Source organism: Lethenteron reissneri, chromosome 24 (genome assembly GCF_015708825.2).
Source record: "Lethenteron reissneri isolate LAM-NWPU_2019-01 chromosome 24, ASM1570882v1, whole genome shotgun sequence".
NCBI classification, from domain to species: Eukaryota; Metazoa; Chordata; class Hyperoartia; order Petromyzontiformes; family Petromyzontidae; genus Lethenteron; species Lethenteron reissneri.
Window position 1 is genome coordinate 16,840,961 of NC_083802.1, and position 27,519 is coordinate 16,868,479.

The 27,519-nt window shown below is 52.1% G+C and overlaps 1 protein-coding gene across 3 annotated transcripts in view; it reads left to right on the plus strand.

The window, feature by feature from the left end:
• LOC133346696 (retinal dehydrogenase 2-like) overlaps nucleotides 1–27,519 on the plus strand; it is a 72,034-nt gene that overhangs the window by 12,414 nt on the left and 32,101 nt on the right. Inside the window, exon 1 of one of the 3 annotated variants that reach the window (XM_061558495.1) lies at nucleotides 25,043–25,148. The exons of 1 other annotated variant lie outside the window; for it this stretch is intronic. The gene's annotated coding sequence lies outside the window, so the exon portion shown is untranslated. Of the gene's footprint in view, nucleotides 1–25,042; nucleotides 25,149–25,231; nucleotides 25,370–27,519 lie in introns of those variants that run through there. One more of the 3 variants, XM_061558494.1, reaches the window with a different exon arrangement.

Consider the following 27,519-nt stretch of genomic DNA (forward strand, 5'->3'; position numbering starts at 1 on the left):
TGCACGCGCATCGATGTACCTATGTCTGCATACACATTAAGCGGTGGGCTATTCTATTTACTGGCGTTCATTACGTGTGCGTTATTAGTACGCTTTTCTATAATACATTGCATAAATACTTTAGAAAAAAAACGTGGAATTAAAAGTAGTATTTAATACTGTATGGTTATTTACAAAAGTGCATGCAATTATAATATAAGATACAATAATTACTCTGTGATATCAAGAACTATACACTGAACTACCTCGCCTGGTATACGGGGAGGTCGTGGGATTCGATCCCGACCCTGACGCCTGCTGTATATTTGGAGTTTGCGTGTCTCTCTCCACGTGGTCGCGTGGATTTTTCTCCGGGTCCTCCGTTTTTTCCCCTCCATATTTAGAAACGTGCGTTTAGAGTATGTGTCTGCTATAAATGTTCACGTGATAAGCTACTTTCTTGAGCTCTCATTCGTGGCCAGGTCGCTTCTGAAAAGTAGCTTCCTAGCTCAGTGGGGATTAGCTGATAAAATAAAAATAATTTAGTTTAGTTTGCAGTATGGAGCAGCATAAAATCCGTCGGAAGCCAAATTGTAAAATGTCAAAATTACAGAAGCGTTTGAACGTGCTTTTTTGTTAATAGGATATGAATTTTGGTAGTGTTACAGTTGAGTCAAATGAGATCTGACATGAACGCACATCGGCTGTGACTGATCAAACTGGCAATGTTTCCAACACACTCTGAACATGCCGTTTCTATTACACAGATGTGTAGGACATGGAGGGAGGGGGGAGGGTGGTCTGTCCGAGTACGGAATCTGCTTTCCACAATACTCCAATGTATTTTTTTTTACCTTCTCTCTGTCTGTTTCTGTGTGTATATATATCTACGTACAATATTCTCAGTAGAGTAAAGATATCGCACCCCCAACTTTTTTCTGTTAAATATTTAGTGGGGGAGGGGGGGGGTCAGGGAAGATACGTCTTCTTAATCCGGATGCTATCGATAGGCAATAGTAGTTTTCATCCAGCAGTGGATTGATTGACAAATGATTGTGGGTAGTCTGCGTAGTCGGTACCCCATCCAGCGATTGATTAGAGGATGACCTTTGATGATTTATCAATTTGGCCTTAGGCAAATGTGTCATATTCATTATTACGAATACTCATCGTATGTTACGTTGATGTAGTAGATTGTGTCGCTCTCAACGAAGGGAAACTTTAAACGAATATATATTTTGTAAAAGTTACTTCCCGCGGTTGCAGGCAATCTCAGTTTTTTGTCGGCAATTTACTGAATTCATATCCTTTATTTGCAACCAACTGACACATGAATCGGGCGATACCCTTTATACGAGCAGGGAATTAAATACACCCATTCATGATTCGCTTTTGCAGAATAACAGCATCGATGAGCAGACGCCACGGGTTTCCCCACGCAATATTTCTCTCCACGCTAAACAATAAAAAATATTATTGACACAACCCATGAGTCGCACGCTCCGTCTGGGAGCACATCATTTCAGGAGCATTGCTTCAAGACAAGCAAAACCCTGGTGGATCGGTTTCGACACGCAGCGTCTCATCAGCAGTGTCGGGCTCGCTCAGATCAACGCTGACGAACTTTCGATCTTGCAGGCAAAAAAGGGGGCATCTCTCAATGCAACAGCGGGGTCCTCGTTCGACGCATAATTACAACAAACTCAAATCAATCGCATCGCGTCGTTGTGTAGAGTATTCATATCAAACTAAGGAAAGAAACGATACTAAGTGGAGACACCGATCCGTCTCGGCTCAACGTGTTGCAACTTGGTACAGCAGATCTTCCTACGCAAAATCTTCTCTCTCGTTCCGCCAGCGGTACACTCCCACGGGAGGCGATTTCGTTGACCCTGTGATTATCTTCATAATAATAATATCGAGACTAATAACTTGTTTTTGCCCAGGAACGCCACAGGCTTGAGTCTCAAGCCTTGTTATCAGGAGGGTCCTGCATTGGGATGTTTGTCCGACGCCAATGTCATTGTACGATGACGACGCAGCTCATGCACGTGTGTTTAATCGCGACACTTAAAGCCACCTCTGACTTTCTGGTGACCATTGCAATTTACTGGGGGGGCAGTTTTGAAATGTACGCTTTGAGATTGTTTTATCACTAATTTGATTTGGCTTTATTTTTCTCTTTCCTTTCCAGTTCCTTATATAGCATCATTAGAATTTGCATCAGTCATTACTCAAGCACGATCGTATTTGAGATGTGTTTGTATAATTCTTACAAGTGATAAAACATTATCACTGGAGAGACAAAGGTGGCTGTGGGCGGCTCCGGCCAACAATCTGTGAGGCTCTATGGGGGCTCTGCACACATGTGTTACATGTATGTACATGTATGTAAGTGTGTATGTCTTTGTATGTACAAAGACATACACTCTTACACATGTCGGCTCAGCCTCGAATGGGTTCCCGGTGGGGTGTGTACACATCACCGCTGGCGAGACAAAGGCGGTCGGGCGTGGTCCTGGCCACCCATCCCTTCGTATGCCGGGGCCGGCCTTCATAGCTGCTCGCTAACAGCACCCAGCCCCAACAGTCTGTTAAGGCTATCTTGGGATCTTTGACTTTGTATATACGTGTGCGTTGGAGAATTTGTTTATGTTTCCATGTGCTATATATGTGTATGATATGTATATGTGAGTGCCTTTGTATCATGCATGTTTATAGCTGTGGTTGTGAGCGCGTGTGTCTTTGTGTATGTGCACGTGCTTTCGTATATCCGAGTATATGTGTAGATGTATGTACATGCGTGTGCGCGCGCGTGTGTATGTATGGGCTCGCGTGTATATGCGCGCGTGTATGAGTGTGTATGTATATATATGTGTGTGCGCGTGTGTATGTGTGTGAATGTGCGCGCGCTTGCGTGTGTGTGCGCGCGCGTGTGTGTAAGCGCATGTGTGTGTGTGCGTGCGCGCGCGCGTGTGTGTGTATGTGCGCGCGTTTGTGTGCGCGCGTGTGTGTGTGCGCGCGTGTGTGTGCGCGCGTGTGTGTGTGTATGTGTATGTGCGTGCGCTCGTGTGTGTGTATGTGCGTGCGCGCGCGTGTGTGTGTGTATGTGCGCGTGTGTATGTGTGCGGGTGTGTGTGTGCGCGCGCGTGTGTGCGCGCGCGCGCTTTCATGTGGCGGACACGCGCGAACAGGGCGCCCGATTCATGCGCTCGAGCTCGAGATCCCAATCTTATCTCATCCGCCGTGGAGAAATTCCTGCGCCAAATAAACGTCCACCAACCTCTCCCCAGCCGCCGCCGCCGCCTCCTCCTCCTCATCATCATCCAACCCAAACCCCTTCCTCCTCCTCCGCCTCCAGTCTCATCCGCTTAATGAAAAGAAATAGCAGAGGTCGCCTGAATTTTCAGGGCAGAAAAAAGGGACTCCGCCTTGCATAGCAGCAGCAGCCGCATCGCGCGAACGGTGTTCGGGTTTGGGGTTGGGGGAGAAAGGGAGAGAGTAGTGGGAGCAGGGTTTGGAGGAGCAATATATTTCGTCAAAGTCATCAGCTTAAAGCGATTAGGTACATGTGCTCGCGAAGCGCCACTTCCCGCCTTCGCTTTAGCACAGGGGGCTTAAGTGGAGGCTTAGGGCTGAGCGCCACGGACAGACGACTCACGTTACACGAGGGCGCTTCCCACGCACTGCTTGTGGGCGCCGCGCGTGGCTACGAGAGGGGGTGGTGGTGGTGGCGGCGGTGGTGGTGATGGCGGTGTTTAAGGGGTGCGTTTAATTAATAATCCGAAGAGAGATGAAATCCAACGGCACGAGGCTTCTCGCGGACGTGTTTTTCTTTCGGGATGATTTCCTCCCCCCCCCCCTCCTCTCTCTCTCTCTTCTCATTACTTTTAACACGCAAAGACAAAGATACCACGTGCAAGCTTTCGGAGCAAAGTGCGCGTTAGCGAGCGCCTACGAAGGCGTCGGTACGGCTGCACACGAGGTGATGATGATGGTGGTAGTGGGGCGGTGTGGAGAGAGGTTGGACTGGCAAGCACCACGCCCGGCCGCCTTTGTCTCTCGCATTGCTGATTGTGTTTCTGTTACACGCGGAACTTTTGACGGGCGCGCACGCGCGCTCTCGCAGTCTGTGCGCGCAGTGAATTGTGCACACACCCCAACGCGAACCCGCACCTGACCAGTGTGGTGAAGTATGGTCAAATACCCGCCTGCGAGCCGCACGGCATGGGGAGGGCTTCATCCATCAGTGGATTGACAAAATGGCCGTACATGCACGTGTACAATCGCCTTTAATTATCCACAAGTCCAGGAGAGCCTCACTAAGTCCCATGGCTATATTTTTTTTTTTTGCCAGGAGGGTTGAATTTGGACATTTAGAAAGGTTTATTATTTTTTACAAAGCAGCTTAACCCCCCCCCCCCCAACTCCTCACAGAGGTACGAAGAAAAGCGTGGAGGTGAGTGTGGGGGTCACGGGGAGAATGGGGGTTAAGAGGAGGATTGACCTTGACCACGTGCTCGGTAAACATTATGCATCACGTGATAGTCACTCCGCACATCTACGATAATTAATCGCAGAATAATTGACAGCCCATTTGTTAAAATACGCTGCTGGACGACGGCCTCCCACACGCCGCGTCGGTCATGCGCGTTGTTTCACCATACTTCACCACTGCTTGTTCCTGCAGGAGTGGAGTGGTGTGGGTGGGGAAGGTGGGTAGGTGGCCGATTTCGTAGCTCGCCAAAGACAGAGATCCCCAGGGTAGCCGTCGCAGACTTGTGGAGCAAAGTGCTGTTAGCAAGCAACTACACAGACCGGCACGCCATATGGAAGGAGTTGGGTGGCCAGCACCACGCCCGGCCGCCTTTCTCTCCCTAGCGGCGACGTTTAAACACCGCACCAGGTACTCATTTGAGGCCGAGTCGACCTAGGGGAGTCACCCCCCCCCCCCTCCGGACATGTTCAGACAACCGTCACCGGTGTTGGCCCGTGAAGCGGGAATCGAACTCGGGGTTCCGCCGGGGTTCCTAGCGCGCGCACTCCGCTGTCGCCACCGCTAACCAAAGCGCACGCACGTGGGGCCCTACGCGGCACAGCCACCCAGCACGGGCACGTACAGTTGCGTCCGCAATAAGATGCGCACAAAGGGGGCATTGTGACGGGCTCCGTACAGACGCGCGCCCTTTGCCCCCCCCCACCCCAGCCCAGCCTAGGCGGGTTTTGAAATTAATTTTCGTAAGGATGAGCACACTCGCACACACGTGCACACTCACACACACGTGCACACTCGCACACACGTGCAAAGGCAAAGACGACCCCCTCCGTTATAGCCTTAACGGACAATTCGGGGCAAGAGCGAGCGCCTATGAAGGCCAGCACCGCGCCCAGCCGTCTTTGTTTCTTCACTGCTAATGTTTACACACCGCATCAGGTACTCAGAGGACCAGGACCGGTTCGGATAATCTTCACTCGTGTTGTTGGCCGTGGGTGGGAATCAAACTCCCGTCGCCTGGTTCGTAAGCGCAGCGCGCTAACCGCTACACCACCGCTCCCCACAAGACACATACAAATATCCCCCGTGCAGCCTTACCAGACTGTTGGAGCACAAGTGCTGTTAGCGAGCACCTATGAAGGCCGGAACGGCACACGAGGGGGTGGCTGGATGCCCAGCGCCACGCCCGGCCGCCTTTGTCTCTCTAGTTGCGATGTTTTTACACATCGCACCAGGTACTCATTTGAGGCTGAGATCGTGCTAGCAGATAGGCCCAGGACCGGTTCGTCTAATCATCCCTGATGTCGGTGGGCGTGAGCTGGGAATCGAATTCTGGTTACCCCGGCCGGAGTTCGTGAGCGCCGCGACGCGACCGCTCATGCCACGCGCGCCTGCCCGCGGACCCTCCCCCCGGTCTCGCAGCCGATTGTTCTGTGAGCTGAGCCACCCCCCCCCCCCCCCCGTTCTCCCGGGCCTCGTTGAGCGCTCAAATTAATAACGGCGGTGACTCAGGCCGCGACCGCCCGAGTCACCGCCTCTCCCGACCACGCGGGCGCGCGTCGCCTCTCCGCATCGCCCATGCTCGCGCCTTGTCAACTCCCCACACCCACCCCATACTCACTCCCCCCCCCACCCCCCCTTCTAGTATTAACAATATCCAACAACTGTAATAATGAATATAGATTTGTTGTAATTAGCTGATATATTTAAAAAAATACTTTTATAAGCGCGTTTCATTATTACCGTCGCTTAACGTGCGTGTTCATTTACTGTTTGTGAACTTAGTAAAAAATAGATAAAAGCGCAGCGCTGCAATTTCTTACTCACGCCATTTGAGAAATTACTTCTTAGAGACCCCCCCCCCCTCAACCCCTCCTCTAGAGCAAGGCTTGCCAAAAACCTGCGGCTCCAGAGCCGCGTGAGCCTCTTTCACGGACTGCTTCGATGCACGTGCGTATTCGCATGCGTTGGTGGCCCTTGAAATATCGCGTTTTTTACCGAATTCGAACAGAATGCCTCTGCCTAGAGGGTTATTTTGGCCTCGTCTTCCACGCTTCGAGGTACCCACGCTTTACCCCGCCATACGCGACCTGTAAATGGGGGAACCCATTTGTGGGTGAACCCATTTATGCTTCGTCTTGGTTCGGATTTCGGCCGCTTGTCCATTGTTCGCGTTGCCGCGCCGGGAGAACGAACGGGCGATCTCTGGATCGCGAGTTCGGGTGTGCTGCTAACAATTACACAGCGATGGCACAAAGGCAAAGATCCCCAGTATAGCCTCAGCAGACTGTTGGGTAAAGTTCTGTTAGCGAGCAGCTGTGAAGGCCGGGACGGGATACGAAGGAGTGGGTAACCAGCACCACGCCCGGCTGCCTTTGCCTCCCTAGTTGCTACGCATTGCACCAGGGACCCATTTGAGGCTGGGTCGACTTAGGAGAAACCCAGGACCGGTTCAGACAATCGTCACTGGTGTTGGTGGCCATGAGAGGGATAACCACCACTCTACCACTCTCCCCGTTCGCACAAAGACCGCACATTGCGTTCGTGATTTGATGTGCACGTTTATCGCGACATTGAAGACCCCCCCCCCCCCCCCCCCACTTATTACTCGACGCACCGTTACACTGCCGCGGCTTGCGCAAGGCTGTGCGTTCCGACGCAGCAGTCGTCGTTGGGTCGTCAGAGGCGGACGGTCCAACAGCTTCCTTCACACAGACCGCCGATGTCGTCCGCAGAGCTCTGTTCAGTCGCCGAAGGCTGGCGTTGAAGCCGCTGTTGTATGTGTGCCATGGGGGGACCGTATTGTTATAATAATGATGATGATGATACAGCGTAGTCGCATTGCGGCATTTGATGTGAGCGGCACAACGAATATTGAAAATCCAGAGAGCGTGAGTCTTGGAGCTATTTCAATATTCGGTTCTCTAAACATTGTCTCGGCTATTCGTGTGTGCGCGTGTGTGTATGAGTTCACTTGTGGGGAGCGGTTGTGCAGCGGTTAGCGCGTTGCGCTACGAACCTGGCGACCAGGGTTCGATTCCCGCTCACAGCCAACACCGGTGACGATTATCTGGACCGGGCATGGGCCTCCCGTAGGTCGACTCAGCCTCAAAACGAGTACATGGTGCGATGTGTAAACTTCGCCACTGTGGAGATAAAGCCTGCCGGACGTGGTGCTGGCCACCAACCTCCTCGTGTGCCGTGCCGGCCTTTGTAGGTGCTCGCTAACAGCACTTGACCCTACAGTCTACTAAGGCTATACGGGGGATCTTTGTCTATGCATGCATCTACTAGTCATCTCAGTCAGTTAACCCATAACACCTGGGTCTGCCCCGTGATCTCCTGCCAGCAGCGAGTCTTCGACACTTCACGTGGCCTCAACGTGCACCTAGCCTGGCACAAGCGTTGTGTAGACGTCACCGTCACGTAGTGGCTTATGTGTGTCCTCATCATAATCATCAGCCATGATCTATCCACTGCTGGACGAAGCCCCCCATACGGGCCATAAGCCAGCTTTTAAAGTCTTAGAAAGTTGTCCTATCCCCGCACCTCCGATTAGCGCGGTTGGTTACGTACGGTGCGAAAGAAGTTCAACGTGCATGGGCCGTGAATGTTCGAGCGACGTCGGATAAGGTCAGGTCAGGGCAGACGCCGATCTCGGGTCAGATAGCGATCGGATCTTGCTAAGGATGTGTTTCATCATATCGGGTCTGGCAGGGTCCGTCCGGGTGAGGCTCTGATCGGGTGATATCAGATCGAGTTCTTCTTGGTTCTTTCGTTAAAGTCACGTAGAAGGGAAGTAATAAAATAATACAAACAAAACATAATAAAATAATTCTCACGACGTTTCGGCCACAACGCAAGCAGCCGTCCTCATTATTGTATTACTTCCCTTCTACGTGACTTTACCGAAAGAACCAAGAAGATGAATCCCTGCAGTCACGAAAGCTTTAAGTCGAAATTTAAATCAGATCGAGTTCTCGAATTCTCCTCTCGCTCTGCTATCGCTACGACGACCGCGGTCGCCGCTGCCTTGGAGCTTCGCCCCTTGATCTCCCCTCTTCCACGTCGACGGCTCGAGATCTAGCAGGTTCTCACCGCTTCGTCTCGTCCACACCGTTCAACCGCCAGCACACTGCAGCTCACAACAAACACACTCACTCGCTCACCCACTCACCAAACAATAAAAGACAAAGATCCACCGTATAAATTTCGATATAAAGCTTTCGTGACTGCAGGGATTCATCTTCTTGGTTCTTTCGGTAAAGTCACGTAGAAGGGAAATAAAAAAAACATAATAAAATATTTATTTTATTATAAAATAAATATTTTATTTATTACAAAGGCGGCCGGCCGGGCGTGGATGCTGGCCACCCAACCCCCCCCCCTCTTGTGCCATGCCGGCCTTCGCAGGTGCTACTCGCTAACAGCACTTGCTCCGGCAGTCTCTCGAGGCTACACGGGGGATCTTTGTAACGCACGACAGCGCAACACGCCGCGAAAAGCTTCCGCGCTTTACATCCCAACCGGCATCGATCCCTGGGCGCTTTATCGGACAATGTCGCTCGCGCGCGTGTGGTGTGAGAGCTTTGGGGGTGCCGTGGAGAGGAGAAGGCGGGGGGGGGGGGGGTTGAAGGGCAAAGGCTCCATGAAGGGGGACTTCAAAGGGGGTGCTCTTTAGGGACATTCGGAGGGCTCCCCCAGAACCCACGTTCGTCGCGGGGGTCTCTCTTGCTTCTCTCCCCCCTCGCCTGTCCCCCTCGTGTCTCCCCCCACCTCGTGTCTCTCTCCCCTCGTCTCTCACCGCTCCCACCTCCCCCTCTCTCTCGTATCTCGTCTCTCGCTCGTTTCGCACTGCCGCTACCCGTTACTTAGCGACGACTCCTCGCAACCATCGCACAGCTGATGGATGGTCGTGAACTCCAAGCAGACACACACACGGACAAACGCACACATACCAAAGACAAATATCCCCCGTATAGCCTGAACAGACTGTTGGGGCAAGCGCTGTTCGCGGCACGGCACACCAGGGGGTGCGCGGCCGGCAAACACACCCGGACGCATTTGACACACTCACACACAGTCTCACACTCACACACAGTCTCACACTCACACAGTCTCACACTCACACACAGTCTCACACTCACACACAGTCTCACGCATACTCACACACACTCACACACATACTCACACACAGTCTCACACTCACTCACACACATACTCACACACAGTCACACACAGTCTCACGCATACTCACACACACTCACACACACACTCACACACATACTCACACACACTCACACATACTCACACACAGTCACACACAGTTTCACACTAACTCACACTCCCACACACTCACATACACTCACACACACTCTCACACACAATCTCAAACACTCACACACACTCACACAAACTCACACACTCTCACACACTTACACACTCTCACACACTTACACACTCTCACACACACACACTCACACACTCTCACACACTCTCACACACTCACACACACACATTCACACACTCTCACACACACTCACACACTCACACACACGCACACACTCTCACACACACTCTCACACACTCACACACTCTCACACACTCTCTCACACACACACTCTCACACACACTCCCACACACTCCCACACACCCGCACACTCACACGTCGGCTGCGGCCGTGTGAAAGTTTTAACGCCAGGAGAGAGAGCTGGGAGCGAAGCGAGATTGCCCCCCCCCCCACTCTCCTCTTTCTATTCCCCCCACCCCCGCCTCTCTCTCCCTCTTCCGCGCATCCCTGCGAGCCCTGTCGGCAGGTGCCGCTCCACCCAGAGCCAGAAACGTGCAGGGCCCAGTGTCCAAATTACGCCTAATCGCTTCCTCATCTCGCCTCCCTCTCCTCCCTCGCTCCCAGCCCTGCCTCCTCCTGCTGCTGCTGCTGCTTCCATCACCCACACGCACCACGCGACTTCTTATGTCTTTTATCCAATGTCACAGATCGCTGGACCTAATTGTGTTCTGAATTAAGTGCCGACTTCCTGTGTACCGGGGGATGGGAGCTGTGGCCGTCAGTGGGCCAGACTCTCCTCCAAAAGTGAGACACACACGCGCACACAAAAAGTACAAAATGAAAGATGGGATTTTGGCGCCTGGTCCCAAACGGGCCGTCACCTGGCTATAACCAAAGGGCACCGTTGTGAAACGCACGTGTGTCACGGGGAGGTGGTTAAACGCCAGCAAGAAATGGGTGGGCTGAAAACCCACGGGACCTGTGCACTTGGACATCTCTCCACCACGAAAATTCGGCAGAAAAAAATGTAAATTTCCGCCAACAGCAACTCGGTAAAAACAAGAGCTGGGAAGACAACTTCGTAACAGGAACAACGTGGGATATAGGCGCCTGGGTGGGTGTACCGGACGGACTGCTGTGCATAATCCGCGATAACAACAACAACAAAACTCCCGATGAAATATAATAATAGCAGGAACATAACACAACGAAAATGCCGTGGCAGATTTTAGCCGCGAGGCTTCTTGCGAGCGTTCCGGACGGAGCCCCCTCGACGCTCAGCCGGCTGCACCGAGATCTGCGCTCGGGCTCCCCCGAGGAAGCGGCGAGGCAGCGCGCAGATGTTGGCCGGGGCAAGGGGCCAAATCGCATCTGTGATGTTGTCATTCAGATTAAATTGTAATAAGATGTTAAGAATGTCTCCCCTCTCTCACGGTGTCTCGCTCGCTCGCTCGCTCTCTCTCTCTCATCCCCCCCACCCCTGCCCGAACTCTCCTCCTCCTCCACCAGCGGGTAACCTAAGCCCTCCCCACGCTTTCGCCTCTTGTTTATTTTACGCCCACCATTCACGGCGTCGTTCTCCTCTCTCTCTCTTTCTCTGTGCCCGGGTCTTTTTTTTTTGTTGCGGCCCGCTTCCATCGTTTGTAAATTTAGTTCGGGCGAGCAGTAGATACTTGCGGTAAACTTTGGGTATTTCGTTTGTACCTCTTCTGTGTCTCTTCCATGAAGGTTTGCACTTTAAGAATTAACAACAGGGGGGCGGGTTGTTGTTGAATTTTCTCAAGGGTTTTCCAGATGAGTGTTTCTTCGCCTCGATTCGTCTGAATAATTAATTATGGATTTGGTTAAAATGTACTGAGATTCATCAGCAAGGTCTGACCCGTTTAATCATATCGGTGTGAGATGTTAACGACCTCGCCTGATATGCAGGTGGACATGGGTTCGATCCCGACACCCGACCCCCGATCCCTGACGCCTGTATATTTGGAGTTTGAGTGTCTCTCTCCGCCTGGTCGCTGGAATTTTTCTCCGGTTCCTCCGGTTTTCCCTCCTAAAAATTTAGAATCAACGTCACGCCTTTAGAGTACGTGGCTGCGATACATTTCCACTCGATGATAAGCCACTTCGTTGAGCTATCATTTGTGATCGCCGGGTCGTTTCTGAAAAAATAGCTATAGAGCAGCTCAATGGGGCCATACCTGGTAAAAAAAATAAAACAAAGTGAAAAGTTGAGGTTTTAGTTTAATCGACAACGCCTAGGCTGACTTGGCGAGCGGATTTCCACCGCGGGGAAGGGATCAACGATTCGAGTTGCAGGGACGCGTTGCGTTCGGTGACTTATGGGGAATTTCATCCTCACAGCAACTTCTCGGCTCGGCATTCGAACAAAGACGGCCACTGAAACGCGCGCTTTCAGATGCGCTTCTGCGGCCGTCTGGAACGCTCTTTGAAATTTAGTTTGAAAAGTAATCTCTTGAACTGAATTTTGTGTTTAGTTTGTTGTCCCCCCCCCCCCACCGCCCACACCTCCGATGAGCAGCACGGTTGGCTACGTACGGCGCGAAAGAAGTTCAACGTGCGTGACATTTCGCCACCACAAATGCATCGCAACATTGAGGCACCTTTGGCGATTCCTGTGGAGTAGAGCGGTTGGGTGGTCACGGGAGACAGGACAGCAAATAGCTTTCTGACCGGCAATAAACAAATATGCAGAGTATGGAGCTTTCGCGACTGCAGGAATTATTCTTTGGTTCTTTCGGTGAAGTCACGTATAAAGATAAAATAATAAATTAAATACTAGCATACGACGTTTCGATTGTGCAACACAATCGAAACGTCGTATGCTATTATTTAATTTATTATTTTATCTTTATACGTGACTTTACCGAAAGAACCAAAGAATAATGCAGAATATGATCCTCTTTCCCTGACGCCAATGAGTTTCCTTCAATGCATTCTCAAACTCAAAAGGAATCCGGGCCAAACATCCCAACTCAGGACCCTCCCTGACAGAGCCTGTGAGCCAGAGTTGGCTCTCTGCGCCACGGGGCCAGGAGGTGGGAAGGCGGATATAATTAAAACATTTTAATAATTTACTTCAAGCCCTAAAAAATATGCTTAGCGATGTGTTCTTTTTTTTTTCCCCGATGAGCAACTAATTTGCACCAACCCTCCTGCCATGCGGGCCGGCCTCACGAGGACCTTCACAGGTGATGTGACGGGGCCTCAAATGCCCCCACCGCCTGCCCCCCCCCCCCTCGTAGTGAGGTCCCAGCGACAGCTCCCGCAGGCAGCTGCACCAGCTGACACCCCCCCCCCCCCGTGCCCTCTGACCCCACACTACCCTGGAAGGGCGCTTGCGATGTCGTGAGGACCCCCCCGCAAATGCCTCCACACAGACCCCCACAGGCCAGAGCCTGACAAATTACTCCAACAAGGGGGGGGGAGGGGTGGGGGCTGCTCACAGGAGTCCTGCGTGTCTCGTGGTGTGCACACGCGCGTACACCCCACGCACCCACACACAGCACGCACCCACACAGCACGCACCCACACAGCACGCACCCACACAGCACGCACCCACATAGCATGCACCCACACAGCACGCACCCACACAGCACGCACCCACACAGCACGCACCCACACAGCACGCACCCACACAGCACGCATGCATACAAATACACACTCGCACGTACGCCCCACTCACACACCACGCACGTACACCCCACGCACACACACAAGCACGTACATGCACACGCTCGTACGAGTGAGTGTTGGGAAGGAGAGCGAATGCCTTGCTGCGGTGTCGGCTGGCTGGCTGGCCGGCGTGCTCGTTCATTCATCAGGGTTTGTAAAGGTTAAAACAATCGGCTCAGAGATATTGAACGCGATCGTCATTAACAAATACCGAATAACAATGGAGCACTGGCCCAATGTTTAGGTTGATTTTGGTGTATACGGTGGCGTTTGATGTCGATAAAAAATAAGCAAAGCCCCACAGAGCAGCATCTACACAACAAGTTGTCAGGCGGATCCTGCATTTGGGCTGTTTTGGCAAATTCCACGATTAGATGTTTGGTGGTGTACAGAACCCTTGGCAGCAGACAGGGGCTTCTCACCTTCCACTTGAATCTCAAACACAAAGTGGCACAACACAAGCAGAGGAACAATTTCGTTGTGTCAATGTTTTGGCTTTTTCTGCTTTGAGAATGAGCCATTGACCCCGGGACAATTAGCGTAAATTAGCGGACTCGATCTTTTTTTCCTTTCAGTTTTTAAAGGCTGCGTTGTTTAATGGGATGGTTATGGAGTGATTTGTGTGTGTGTGTATACAAGTCTGCACGGGGAGCGGTAGTTTCGCATTTAGCACGCTGCGCTACGAACCCGGCGACCCGAGTTTGATTCCCGCTCACGGCCAAACATCAGCCACGATCATCTGAACCGGTCCTGGGCCTTCCCTAGGTCGACTCAGCCTCAAATAGGTACCTGGCGCGATGTGTAAACATCGCCACTGGGGAGACAAAGGCGGCCGGGCGTGGTGTTGGCCACCCACCCCGGCGTGTGCTGTGCCGTCCTTCATAGGTGCTCGCTAGCAGCACTTTGCCCCAACAGTCTGTTGAGGCTACACTGGGGGGGGGGGGGAATCTTTGTCTTTGTCTTTGTCATACAAGTCTGCACTCGTATGGAACGACCACTGCAATTGCCTGAACCGTGTGCAGGGGAGAGTCGTCTGCGTTCTGATTTAAGCCACGTGCTCACCAATTGCGAACGTCGAGAAGGAATTGTTTGTTAATGCATCACTTCCACAAATTTTGCTGCTGCTGCTGTTGTTGCTGTTGCATTCGCCACTCGGGTCCGCGTGCCAAAACATACTTTCTGTAAATGAGCGGTTAAATAAATAATGAAGCAGGACAAATTAATGGAGTTGCAATTATTAGGCTCTGCTTGGTCGAAGGGGGAGAGAGGGGGGGCGGGGGGAAAAACTCATCTTGACCACATTTTTTTTTTGACTCTCAACAAAACCACTTATTTGAAACGCGATCTTTCAAGCCTAAACACATAGCAACGTGAAACCGATTCTAGCCTTTAGCTTGAAAAATCCCTCGGCAGCCCCTGCGCGACTCTGTAATATCCCTGGGAGGTTATAAAACAGCACGAGAGGAGGTCAGCGGCAGCCCTTTGAAGTTTCTGCCGAAACGGACGGAGGCCATTTGAACGGCGTTTCACCAAAGGAGAAATCTCACTCGCAATATGAAGATATCAGGGAGGAATGTTTTTCTTTTAAACCCATAGACGGAGGCACGCGAAAATGTCTAATTAGTTCACGCCATTCGTTTATCGCTCCTCTTGTTGTCTAGTTGTTGTTGTTGTTGTTACTCATTTTACACGTGGCCTTTGAGTGTCGGGGATGAAATGTCAGACGCAGTGGCTGACATTTGGGGGGGGTCCGTAGCGCGGTGCAATGTAGAGATCTGCTTTTGTTGGCATTGAGTCCCCCCCACCTTCCCCTCCCCCCCCCCCCAAGGGAAATCACCGGCAGGTTAGCGTGCACGCACTCACGTTGACGTACGCGCGCGTACATATTCTACGGTATTTAAAATTACGTTTAAGTTCCTCGGAATGCGTACATTTGTTTCCTTCTTCTTCTAAACGTTAAAAGCCTTCCTTGATTAGCGGCGGTTGTGGTGGTGGGGGGAGAATACAAATGGTGCCAAGTTCGCCGTCGGGCATGTGTCAGCAGTGCAGGGCAGTCACAAACGTCAACAGCAACAAACTCCGACGGGAGGGGAGAGGAGGGAACACCCACGTGAAGCCAGAGCCTCAAATTACGCACCGATGCAACACTTTGAACCGCTCGTTATTTGGCGTTCTTTAAACTTTCTCGGTGGATTGGGGGCGTTCTGCGTGTTCCGTGACGGGTTACGTGCGCGAGGAAGAGTGGGGGCGGGGGCGAGGGGGGGGTGGACGTTCAGTGGCGACTCCTCTCGAGCTCGCAGGAGGCGATTCTGCTGCAGTGGACGCAGATGCGTCTGGGGTGGAGAGCGAGAGAACGAGAGTGGACAGACTTGTGCGGAATGAGGAGCGGTGGGAGCCGGGCGGGTGCAGTCGGGTGGGTCGGGTGGGGGGGGGCACAACGTTTAGAAGGAAATGCGGCCAGCATGTTTTATAATTAAACAATTTGTTGCATCATTTCAGCTGGGAGCTCGGAGAAGCAATTGGTACCAGATGGGGAAAATTGAAATGGTTTTTGCTTTCCTTTTGCCATTTTTTTCCTCTCTCTCTCTCTCTCCCTACCCTCTGTCTTTATCTGATTAACTCAATTAAGGACATTCTTGCTTCTTACTTTTACTTTCGCGTCGATTTTTTCCCCCCGCTCGCTTGCCCTGCTGTTATTTGTGTGTGTTTTTGGCAACTCGAGTGCTTCCGGTCGGACTTAACGATGAGCAGCGATGCGCCCCCCCCCCCCCCCACATTTTTAGAAAACGCCTTCAAGGTCGTCCAAAGTTTTTATTTTTTTGCGGGCAGTCGCATTTCTGGCGTAGCACAGAGTTACAATAAATTCCATCGCCACCTCGGTTACCATTACACACCGCATGCACGCTGAACTTCTTTCGCACCGTACGTGTGGCCAACCGTGCTGATCGGAGGTGCGGGGGAAGGACCACTAACTAAACGCAACAACAACAAACCAGTTCACAAGCACCGGCTCTTGAACACCGCGGCGTTGTATGCAACGGCGAGCGAGCGTTTCACGATGCGTGTCACAAGCCGTAGCGGGCGTCGGTTGCTCCGCTCGATGGGAACTATCACGCACGCATTGACCTACGACGTTTAGATGTACGCGTGCTTGCATGCTTTTCCCTACTCTTTGCCACTGCAAAACGCTAACCCCCTGCCCTTGCAGGTAACTGACGAGATAGAGCGCCGTTGGGGCAATGCCCTTGGTCTGTTGCGTCTCGGATGGGCAGCGCGGGCCGTCGAGTCTCATCTCGCGTCACGCGCACTCGAGCAGAGCGCTCGCGTGCAATCTGCGCCAGCTCCCAGCGGCTGGTGCGGGATTCAGCCCCAGCGTGCGGCGTGGGAAACCGAAACTCCCCCCCACACACACACACACAAAGACAGAGATCCCCCGTATAGCCTTCACAGACTGCTGGGGCAAGTGCTGTTAGCGAGTTGCACCTATGAAGTCCGGCAAGGCACACGACGGGGTGGGTGGCCAGTACCACGCCCGGCCGCCTTTTTCTCCCCTAGTAGCGATGTTTACACACCGCACCAGGTACTCATTTGAGGCTGAGTCGACCTAGGGAAGGCCCACGACCGGTTCAGATAACCATCACCGGTGTCGGCCCATGTGCGGGAATCATTCTCGGGTCGCCGGGTTCGTAGCGCAGCGCGCTAACCGCTACACCACCGCTCCCCACGCACACACACACATACGCCCCGCGGATTGGGCACAGTTGAGGTTCAAAGTGTAGCCCGAGTTAGAGAGAGGCGGAAACAAACGCAAGGGGCAGGAGGACGGATAGCTGAAAGACAAAGACAGACCGATGGTCGGATGGATGGAACATCGTTTCAGAGAGGCACAGCAGCACGCAAGCAGAGAATTGAAACAAGCAGAGATGCATACAAAAAGAAGGTTGATCTAGACAGACATAAGCAGACGGAGAGACAGATTCATAGATGGACAGAGACTCAGAGTATGACACAGACGGACATAAATGGAGAGGCGTGCAAGTTGAGATCCGGTGATACAGACGGACAGATATATTCAGACAAGCAGATAGGTGGGCTTCCTGCGATGAAACCGGCTGATAATTATTATATCTAAGCAGCTGAGATGCGTCCCTTTTTGCAAAGGGAGACTTGGAGAGCAAAAAATAGTGAAATACTGGGATGAGGGTGCAGAGTACATCATAATCACCCATCATCTGTACCCAATTTACTTCTGGATGAAGCTCCCCCCCCAAACTCGCCACGTCTCATGGGTTTGTGATGCCACAAGGTGTCTAGCACATGGGCCAATTCCACTGCTCCATCTCTGCAGTAAACGACATCATTCTCCAAAGTATTCTCTACTTGGGACTGCCAAGTCATCGTTAGGCATAGCCAAGGTCATCGTTTCTGCTCGCGTGGTTTCTTGCCTAAGCTCAAATCTCTGAACAATTAATGTGACGTTTCTGTCCATATTTAACAGATAAACAGCAACTCCACAAATTCCTTAAATAAAATTCTGCCTGATCAGAAAATATGTACAGTATATCTTCTTGGTTCTTTCGGTAAAGTCACGTAGAAGGGAAATAATAAAATAATAAAAATACAACATAATAAAATAATTCTCACGACGTTTCGGCCACAACGCAAGCAGCCGTCATCAGGTGAAGAACAGACCTGTTCTTCACCTGAGGACGCCTGCTTACGTCGTGAGAATTATTTTTTACCGAAAGAACCAAGAAGATGAATCCCTGCAGTCACGAAAGCTTTAAATCGAAATGTACAGTATATGTTTTGCACAATAGCCCTTTATACTCGTTTTTTAAAACCTGAGATTATTTATTTTTAATTTGGAGTTTGTACACCGCAGCGAACGCATATTCCCTTAATTTTCGAAATACATTTTTATTTAAAAGGGACATTGGCACATACATTTTTTAGCATTTTTTTTACAACGCTTACAATTTCAGTGCTATTAAAGATACGGGGACGAGACCGAGCGTGGTGCAAAGCTTGTTGGTGATGGCTGCTGGGAAGAGCTGCGATGCGATGCGGACGGAGGTTGCGGTGTCGAACACTGAACGCGAGCGATGCAAAATTCCCCGATCCAGGAAAGTCACAATGAGTTGGATGACTTTTTTTTCCGATTTAAAGCTTTCGTGACTGCAAGGATTCATCTTCTTGGTTCTTTCGGTAAAGTCACGTAGAAAGGAAATAATAAAATAATAAAAATAAAACATAATCAAATAATTCTCACGACGTTTCGGCCACAACGCAAGCAGCCGTCCTCAGGTGAAGAACAGGTCTGTCGGGAAGACAGCGTCTGAATGAATGGCTTATTATTTTATTATTTCCCTTCAACGTGACGTTACTGAAAGAACCAAGAAGATGAGTTGGATGACTATTTTTATTTTCCCAAAAGGGTCCTGCTGTTGCATTGAGTTTTTATTTATTCAAGAAATGTTTTCAGCCAATTAAAATGACGAGTGTCTATCATACATTCGGGGGGAAACTGGAGCACGCGGAGAAAATCCCCCGCGTGCGAGAGGGCAATGCTTTATTCCCGTACAGATGGAAACTGATGGCGATTAGTCCATTTGTTGCACAGCCTTCTCCTGGCGCCCTAGGGTACGGCACCTACTTGACGCCCGCGGGAAGAGAGAGTTTCGCACAACATCGGTGTGTGCGGTGATCCACCCACCCCTCCCTGCTGCCTAGCACAGTGCTGGATCACAAGCCGCGTGCATACCACACCACCGCCAGTAGGTTGTTTAACGCTTGCGCTAACGCAAATATTATTTCAAAAAGGCCCGTTTTTTATAGCTAAAAAAAGGTATTTTTATTGGTGCCGACGTTTGTGCCAAAAACAGCAGCGGGCGGACGCATGGAACACAATGAATTATTAATTAAAGCCGGCGCTCGGCCACTATCAAAGTGAACGGCGACTTTTTTTGGCATCACGGCGACATTTTTGCGGGGGCGTTTCATCTCAGTGGGGAGTCTTCTTTTCGCCCGCCGCCCCCCCCTCCTCTCTCCCAACTCGCTTTTTTTTCGTTGTCTTTGTGTCAGTTTAATTTTTATATTTAGTTGTGATGCTTTTTTTCTTATTGTTCGTCCCTTCCCTCTCTCTCTTTCTTTCTCTCTTTCGTTACTCTTGCCGCCCCTCCCGTAAAGTCGCAGCTTTTGCCAATCGCCGCCCGCCACGCTCATTTATGGATTCCTCTCGCACAATACACAAAAAAAGAAGCAGCAGCCGCTTACAGTAAACGGTCCTTCGCAATACGCCCGCTCAGATATGTTGTTAAAACAAATGTGAATCTCTAACGTTCACTCCTTTAATTTTATCGCGGGTTTATCACCTTTATCGTCATCATCATCATCACTAGCAGCAGAAACAACCTTTGCTCAACCCACTGCTGGATGAATGCCTCCGCCAAGCTGACCATCATCTCGGAACAATCCCGCGATGCAGAAAAATGCCCTCGTCACAAACACCTGCACACAAACCGATTTCATCGCTGCATCTCCTATGGGGGCTTTTTTTCTCAACCCAGCACAAGAATAACTGCGGGCAGTTGGGGGGGGGGAGGGTTGGGTGGGTGGGGGGCGGTCTCCTCTCCTAATCAGCCGTCGTAATATGGTATTTTATTTTATTTTTTCCCGGCAGCATCTTCATTGAGACCCTAATGGATCGCTTAATCTCCTTAAAATTGTCCGGCGGCTCGGGGAGGATCTTAAGGACATTAGCGCACAACAATGCAACAAAGTGTTCCCGTGACAAAGACCGAGCTGCTGGGGCCTGTGCCCGAGCGGACCGGTAAGGCGAGCCCGCGGGGGCCGCTGCTGTCGGCTGCTCCGACGCCCGCTCGTCTGGGTGGGCGGTGGGGCCCACACTCGGCTGCCCGGGCAGGATGGCTTCAAGTTGGCTTCAGTCTGGATGGCTCCAGCTCTCGCCATCCCTCCGACACCACTCCGACCTCCACCCGCCCCCCGCCTCGTTAATTAAGATCGCCGCTCGTGAGCTTTAAGCGCAATATCTGGGAATCCATACTCTCTTTCGGTAAAGTCACGTGGGTATAAAATACAATACAAATGTATACCTACGTGACTTTACCGAAAGAACCACCGAGTATGGATTCCTGCAGTCACGAAAGCTTCAAATCAAGATGAAATATCTGGAAGTGAATAATTAATTAAGTGCACAGCCTGCTGAGCTCAGGCCCCATGCCTGAAAGTTCGAAAATAATTTCACTGAAGCTCACAAAAGGGTGTTTGCTCTAAGATGCGACCTGGGCTGCAGAAGCGTCGAGTAGAGTACAGCACAGCAAGTAGGTCGCTTGATCTATCTGCATCACGGCGTCTGCCGTCGTAAGATGCGCTCCCCACTTAGAAGCGATGTGAATCTCAATGTCCTCGTGTCGAATTGAGCGCCATTACCTGGAACGGGTGGAATGGTGGCCGAAGTGGTTGGCGTGGCACGCCTCGGGCCCCGATGATCTGAGTTCGATACCCGGTCGCAGCGAACATCAGTGGCGAGTGGTATCTGAACTGGTGCTACCCCCCCCTCCCCATTCACTAATCTGCACTGACCAATGTGGTGAAGTATGGCCAAACATCTGGCAACAAAACTGACACCTTTTTTACGAGGAGTCATGTTTGCATAGACCACAATACCTACAGTCATAATGCAAACAAAACACACAACTCTGATAATGTATGCACTGTCCTTGAAGTTGAGTGGTCCACACCCGAGACAGCTTTCCTTAGAGCCTAGTCTCACATGGTGTTGGACCAGATGACGCCAAAAGGCGCACAACTCAAAGACAATGCACCATCAGAGTATGAGAGCTCGGGTTAAGCATTTACACCATTGGTACCTCATTTGCCAGTAAAAAAATATGTTTTTGGTTTGCATTATGACTGCAGGTATTGTGGTCTATGCAAACATGACTCATCGTAAAAAAAAGGTGTCAGTTTTGTTGCCAGATAAAAGGGTAAAAAAAACTATTATAAATTTTTTACTGGCAAATGAGGTACCAATGGTATGGCCAAACAACCCCCCAATGGCCGACATAGCCTTTGTCCGGCGATGGATTAACAGTGGGGTTGTACATTATTCTTAATTCCCAAGGAGGCATCCTTTTCTTTACAGATATAATCCATAATGGATGTGGCCAGAATATCAGAGTGCAATTAGTAGACTACCAGCAGAGGAGGGCATTCTGGTGCACCTCCGATTAGCACGGTTGGCGACGTACGGTGCGAAAGAAGTTCAACACTCAAACATGGTATTGCCATCATATCACGTATCAGCAAATTCCATCATTATCATCATGAGCCATGATCGATCCACTGCTGGATGAAGGCCTCCCCAAGCCATCACCGTCTTGCCGGACACACGATTCTCTGTTACGTGACCAACCGATCGGCAGCCAAGGCGATGTGAACAGCGGCGTGTGTCCAATTTCGTGACGTGTCGTGTGATGATGAGAGGGCCCGTGTACAACATTTGCCGCGGAACCACGGACATCCGATCTCGAGCCGCTGACATCCGATCGAGAGAACCAGTGGACTTGATAGCCCGGGACTAGCAGACATCTGATCCAGCGTCACCGACGACACGTGATCTGGAAGGCGGTTAGCGGCTGAGCAAACCTCGTTTTAGAGGGCGCGCGCTTGTACGCGTTAGGGATTTTTTTTTCACCAGTGCCGGCATCTCCTCGCTCGAGCCTTTGTGTCGTTCCGACTCCCCCCCCCCCCCCCACCATCGACTCCCCCCCCCCCCCACCGAGCTCGACCAACGCGTTCGTGCACCGTTTGGTGTGGACAATGGGAGAAAATTATTTAGGCTTCCTTTGTGTTTTTCGCTGTCGTGGAAGGGGGGGGGGTACGAAAGAGAAGCGGCTGCGGTGTCGCGGGGGAGTAGTGGGTGGGGTAGTAGGGGGGGGTGCGGTTTGTCATCAGCGTGGCGAGAACCCGTACCCCCCCCCCCCCCCCCAAGACGCACGTGTGAAGTTCAGGGACAATGGGCGAATTGTCGTGCGGGTCGCATTTATTTACCCTGGTCAAAATTACTCGCACGCTCATTACTCTGCATGCACCCACCATCGCCGTCACCACCGCCACCACCGCCACCACACGATCATTAGAATCTGAATGCCCCTCTAAATGCAACCGCATCTTTCAAAAATGTTTTACGTCAGTGCAAAAAAAAAATGAAACCACTTTTGGGTTGAATTTGCGGGGTGTTGGGGTGGGTGTGCGGTCAGGGCCTTGGCGTGCACGTAGCCTGGCACGACCGCCGTGTTGACATCACCGCCACTTAGTGGCAAGTGGCGTTTGTTGTGGTCAGGGCAGGGAATTATGGGAGAGAAGAGAGAAAGTAACGCTCGGGGCACAGAAACCAATGAATAATCAACGATGATGATTCTGGAGCAACAGCGATCATTTACAGCTCTTCTGTCGGCAAACTGCTGGATGAAGGCCTGACCCTCATCGCGTCGATCATGGTGGGGGGTGGGGGGGCCTTTGACCATACTTCACCAGTGAGGCCTGGTGAAGGGGATAGAGGTGGACCCCGGGGACAGCTTAAGATGACACTTCCCACCGATCTTAGCCGAGACCCGGTCATCAAATCCAACTCGGTTCTCGTCATCTGTTAATGAACCCACGTTGACGGGCACTCGTGGGCAGTGTCCCTTGTGTTGCTTCGTTTGCACCGATTTCGGACTGCGTTTGTCCATCTGTCTGATGTCGTACTGCGGTTCTCCGATGTCCTACTGCCGTTGTCCATCTGCCACGTCTGCGTTTCCCAACACCTCTCTCACACTATTTATTTTTCCCCGACGGTTCGGGGTCCGCGCCTGGTGGATGACGTCTGGTCTCCGTGCGGCTCCGACGCTCTTACTTTCAACAACGCTGCGCTCCCGTTGCACGGATGTGCCCTCTTAGAAGAGCATAAGTTGCGACATGAAGAGGAAAAAATGTGGAGACGTGAGGGTTTTTTCGTGTGTTTTGTAAGAAAACAAATATTCCCTCCACCATTCAGCTTCTTTGCCTCAAACACCGAGCGATGTTTACGTTTGAACGACCCAGTACCGTCGGGTTGCGAGGTTTTTTTTTCTCCTTTGGAAAACCGTTATGACTTTTCTTTCCCTCTCTCTCTCTCTCTGTCTATCTTTGACCAATAGCTCTCTTAAATAGAAGTTCTACACAGTATTTGTTTGAGTTGGTTAATGTGCCGTTAACACACACACACACACATGCGCGCACACTCGCACGCGCGCGCACAGGGCCCGTGCGTCCGTGTGGATTGCACGCGCGCGGTCGTGCGTGAGTTTGTGTGTCAAGGGGAACTGTCAGAAACCCATCGCTGCGCTCGTGGTGTGCTGCGCTCATGGTGTGCTGCGCTCGTGGTGTGCTGCGCGCGTGGTGTGCTGCTCGAGTGGTGTGCTGCGCGCGTGGTGTGCTGCTCGAGTGGTGTGCTGCTCGAGTGGTGTGCTGCGCGCGTGGTGTGCTGCGCGCGTGGTGTGCTGCGCGCGTGGTGTGCTGCTCGAGTGGTGTGCTGCTCGAGTGGTGTGCTGCTCGAGTGGTGTGCTGCTCGAGTGGTGTGCTGCTCGAGTGGTGTGCTGCGCGCGTGGTGTGCTGCTCGAGTGGTGTGCTGCGCGAGTGGTGTGCTGCGCGAGTGGTGTGCTGCTCGAGTGGTGTGCTGCTCGAGTGGTGTGCTGCGCGCGTGGTGTGCTGCGCGCGTGGTGTGCTGCTCGAGTGGTGTGCTGCTCGAGTGGTGTGCTGCTCGAGTGGTGTGCTGCGCGCGTGGTGTGCTGCGCACGTGGTATGCTGCTTCCCACAATCGCTGACCTCGGTGCCACTGCGTTTGGAACAAACTAAAACAATAATCCCGCGCGCTTCCCGTCGGCTTGTCCAGCGTATGTCGTTGCGCGCGCGCGAGTCGCAAACGATCGCGTCACAAGGAGGTCATGTTTTTGAGCGCGCAAAACAATTAGCCGTCCGCCACCCCACCCCCTCCTCCTCCTCCTCCACCCACCACCCGCAAGCCACTCGCCACCCGCCCCACTACTTGCAGCAGGGTTTGGGTTTTTGTTTGCGTCGTCGCATTAAAAAAAAAATAACCCCCTTGGCGAAATTGCCGTCGATGCGTCGCAGAACGGGGAAACTCTTGCCGCGTTCAAATACATGCTTTGACGGTTCACATCCGGACCGCGTCGAGAGAGAGAGAGATCGAGAGAGACGGGGTGAGGGAGGGAGGAAGCGGAGGGGGGAGGGAGGGGAGGGATGGGAGGGTGGGGAAGGAGCGGAGGGAAGGAGCGGAGGGAGGGGTGGGAGGGAGCGAGGGAGCGAAGGGAGGGAGCGGAGGGAGGGACGGGAGGGGAGGGAGGAGGGGAGGGAGCGGAGGGGGGGAGGGGAGGGAGGGGAGGGAGGGGAGGGAGGGGAGGGAGGGGAGGGAGGGGAGGGAGGGAGCGAAGGGAGGGAGCGGAGGGAGGGGAGCGGAGTTGAGGGGAGGGGAGGCAGGGAGGGAGCGGAGGGAGGGAGCAGAGGGAGCAGAGGGAGGGAGCGAAGGGAGGAAGGGACCACAACGATCCTGGCGGCCGGTGCCACTCTCCCGTCGCTTCCCCCGGCCGCGCGTCAGCGACGAACGATGCGCTCCCTCTCCCCCCGGTGTGACACCGCCGTCCCGTGCGTGCGGTTTAACGGCGGCATGCGGGGTGCGGTTGGCTACGTACGGTGCGAAAGAAGTTCAACGTGCATCCATAGAAGTGACCACATCGGTCGGTGCCGGTTGACGAAGTGGCGGGTGGAGTGGGAAGAAGGGACCGATTCAGACATCGCTTGCCGCTTGTGCTCGTCGTTGGCAAGGATTTGAGAACTCGGATCGCCAGGTTTGTGGCGCAGTTTTTTTTTTCTCTCCCGAAGTCACTGTAGCCACTGCGGCAACCCAGCATGAGACCTAGTGCTTACATAATTGTAGGAAAATTATGCTCTCGGGGGAGTGATTGATTGATTGACTGATCACGAGTTAATCGTCTCAGCCCCAGTCACAATGACACAATTCGATTTCACGTGAAGTTTGCACGAATTTTCAATGCATTCCAGCTGCGGCGTGAATCTCCAAAACACAAGAATTTAGGCCAGACCTTAGCACGTTTTGTAAACCTTGATTCGCCGACCTGCGCGAAGTAGTTTTACACGTCCAAATTTGATGCCAGTTGGTCCCTTATTTCCCACGCACAGCCAACCGTTTGACTTGTCAACATGTCGACAAAACGTTCGCCAAACTCGGGCTAATTCCCAAGAAGCGGAGATTTCTGGGCAGAAAATCCAAACAACGTCAGGCTCCCTCCACCACCCAGCCGTGCCCCCCCTCTCTCTCCTAGCCCCCCCCCCCCAAATCCTCGCCCGCCCATCTCGCACGCACACGCAGCACCCAGCGACACTTCCACTCGCCTCCACGTGCTCACTTCAGCACCCCCGGGGTGCTTGGCAAAGTCATTGCGACGTTCTCCTTTTGCAGTCACTAAAACCCACGGGCCTCATTATCCCGCTCGAGGCCCACCGACACTTTGCGGAACGTCATGAAGTCCGAGATGTTTGCGGGGGCGTAGAAAACGATGTTTTGGAAGCGAGAGAGCACGCAGGGACAAATAAGGGATTTAAGAATGTTAGGGCCACGTTCACATCTTGACCAACAACAAAAACAACAGCCCTGAAACCCATTGGCTCGGCGACTCTCCCCACCGCTGGCGATGGAAGAGAGAGAGAGAGAGAAAGAGACGTTGGCGCGTTTCCTCCAGAAATCGGACGACGAAGAACGACTCCAGAAATGCGTGCCTATTCCCAGCAATGTTATGCTTCCACGCTGCCGCTAATAATGGGAAGGTCTGCACAACGGACTTCTTCCTCTTCTAAGCCAGAGAGGGCCCATTGTCACCTCCGATTTAGCCCCCGCACCTCCGATTCGCACGGTTTGGCTACGTACGCTGCGAAAGAAGTTAAACTTACATCACATGGAGTTGTCTGCTATGATCGTTTTTCCCCATGTGTGTTTCTCTTCGCTGGTCACATCCACTTTCCCCAAATGTCTTTGCACCGACGCGTCCTTCCAGCTCGCCACCCTCGATCTCACCTCCATCGCCCTCTATTCCTTCTGCCCTCCCACCGGCATTTCCGTCCATGGCCGCCCTTCTAATTTCATCCACTTTTTGTTTGTCCCTTCCCTCCTCTACGCGTGCGTCCGAACATTCAGACGTGCTTTTAAGGCACTTTTGTGTTAATTTTAATCTTACACATTGGCGTGGTTTTACCAGGACAAACACTCTTGCGTACGTACGTACATATGTTGAACTTCTTTTGCACCGTACGTAGCCAACCGTACTATTTCTGTGTGGATGTTGAACTTCTTTCACACCGTACGTAGCCAACTGTGATACCCGGCCTCGCTGCGCGCTACTTGACTAAGGAGGGGGTTACTACAGCGGAAGCTGTCGACGACATCGGTTTAAAGATGCCGAGGGCACGTTTGACCTGCTGGAGACATTCCCACGTTGAGAATTCGCTCCAGCGTCTGGGTTTTAGTGTTGGTCACGCGTGCATCCCTGGTTCTTCCGTCGGACGCGGATTTTTTTTTTCCAAACAGCCCAAAATTAATTTCGCCGCCCACGCAAAGTACCCACGGCGTTTATTAAAACGTATAATTTACGTTCAGGAAAATATTTTCGGCTCAAAGCGGTGAAATTCCCCATCGACCAAATATTAACCAAAAACACACCCCTAATGTATCGTGTCTTCACGTGAACACAGCAAGAAGTGCATGTATTTGTTTGCGCTTTGTGTTGAATGACGCACAGGCGTGCATGAGCCTGGCAATCATCCAAACACGTGCGGTCATTCTCTCTCTCCGCAGCCGCTCGATGTGGACGGAGCGTGTGGACTTTAAGACGGAGGTTCGCGCTCTTGTCAGAGACGCGCTGCTGTTTCTGCTGTTGGTTTTCTTGTCAACGTTGTTGTTGTTGTTTTGGGGAGGGGGAGACAT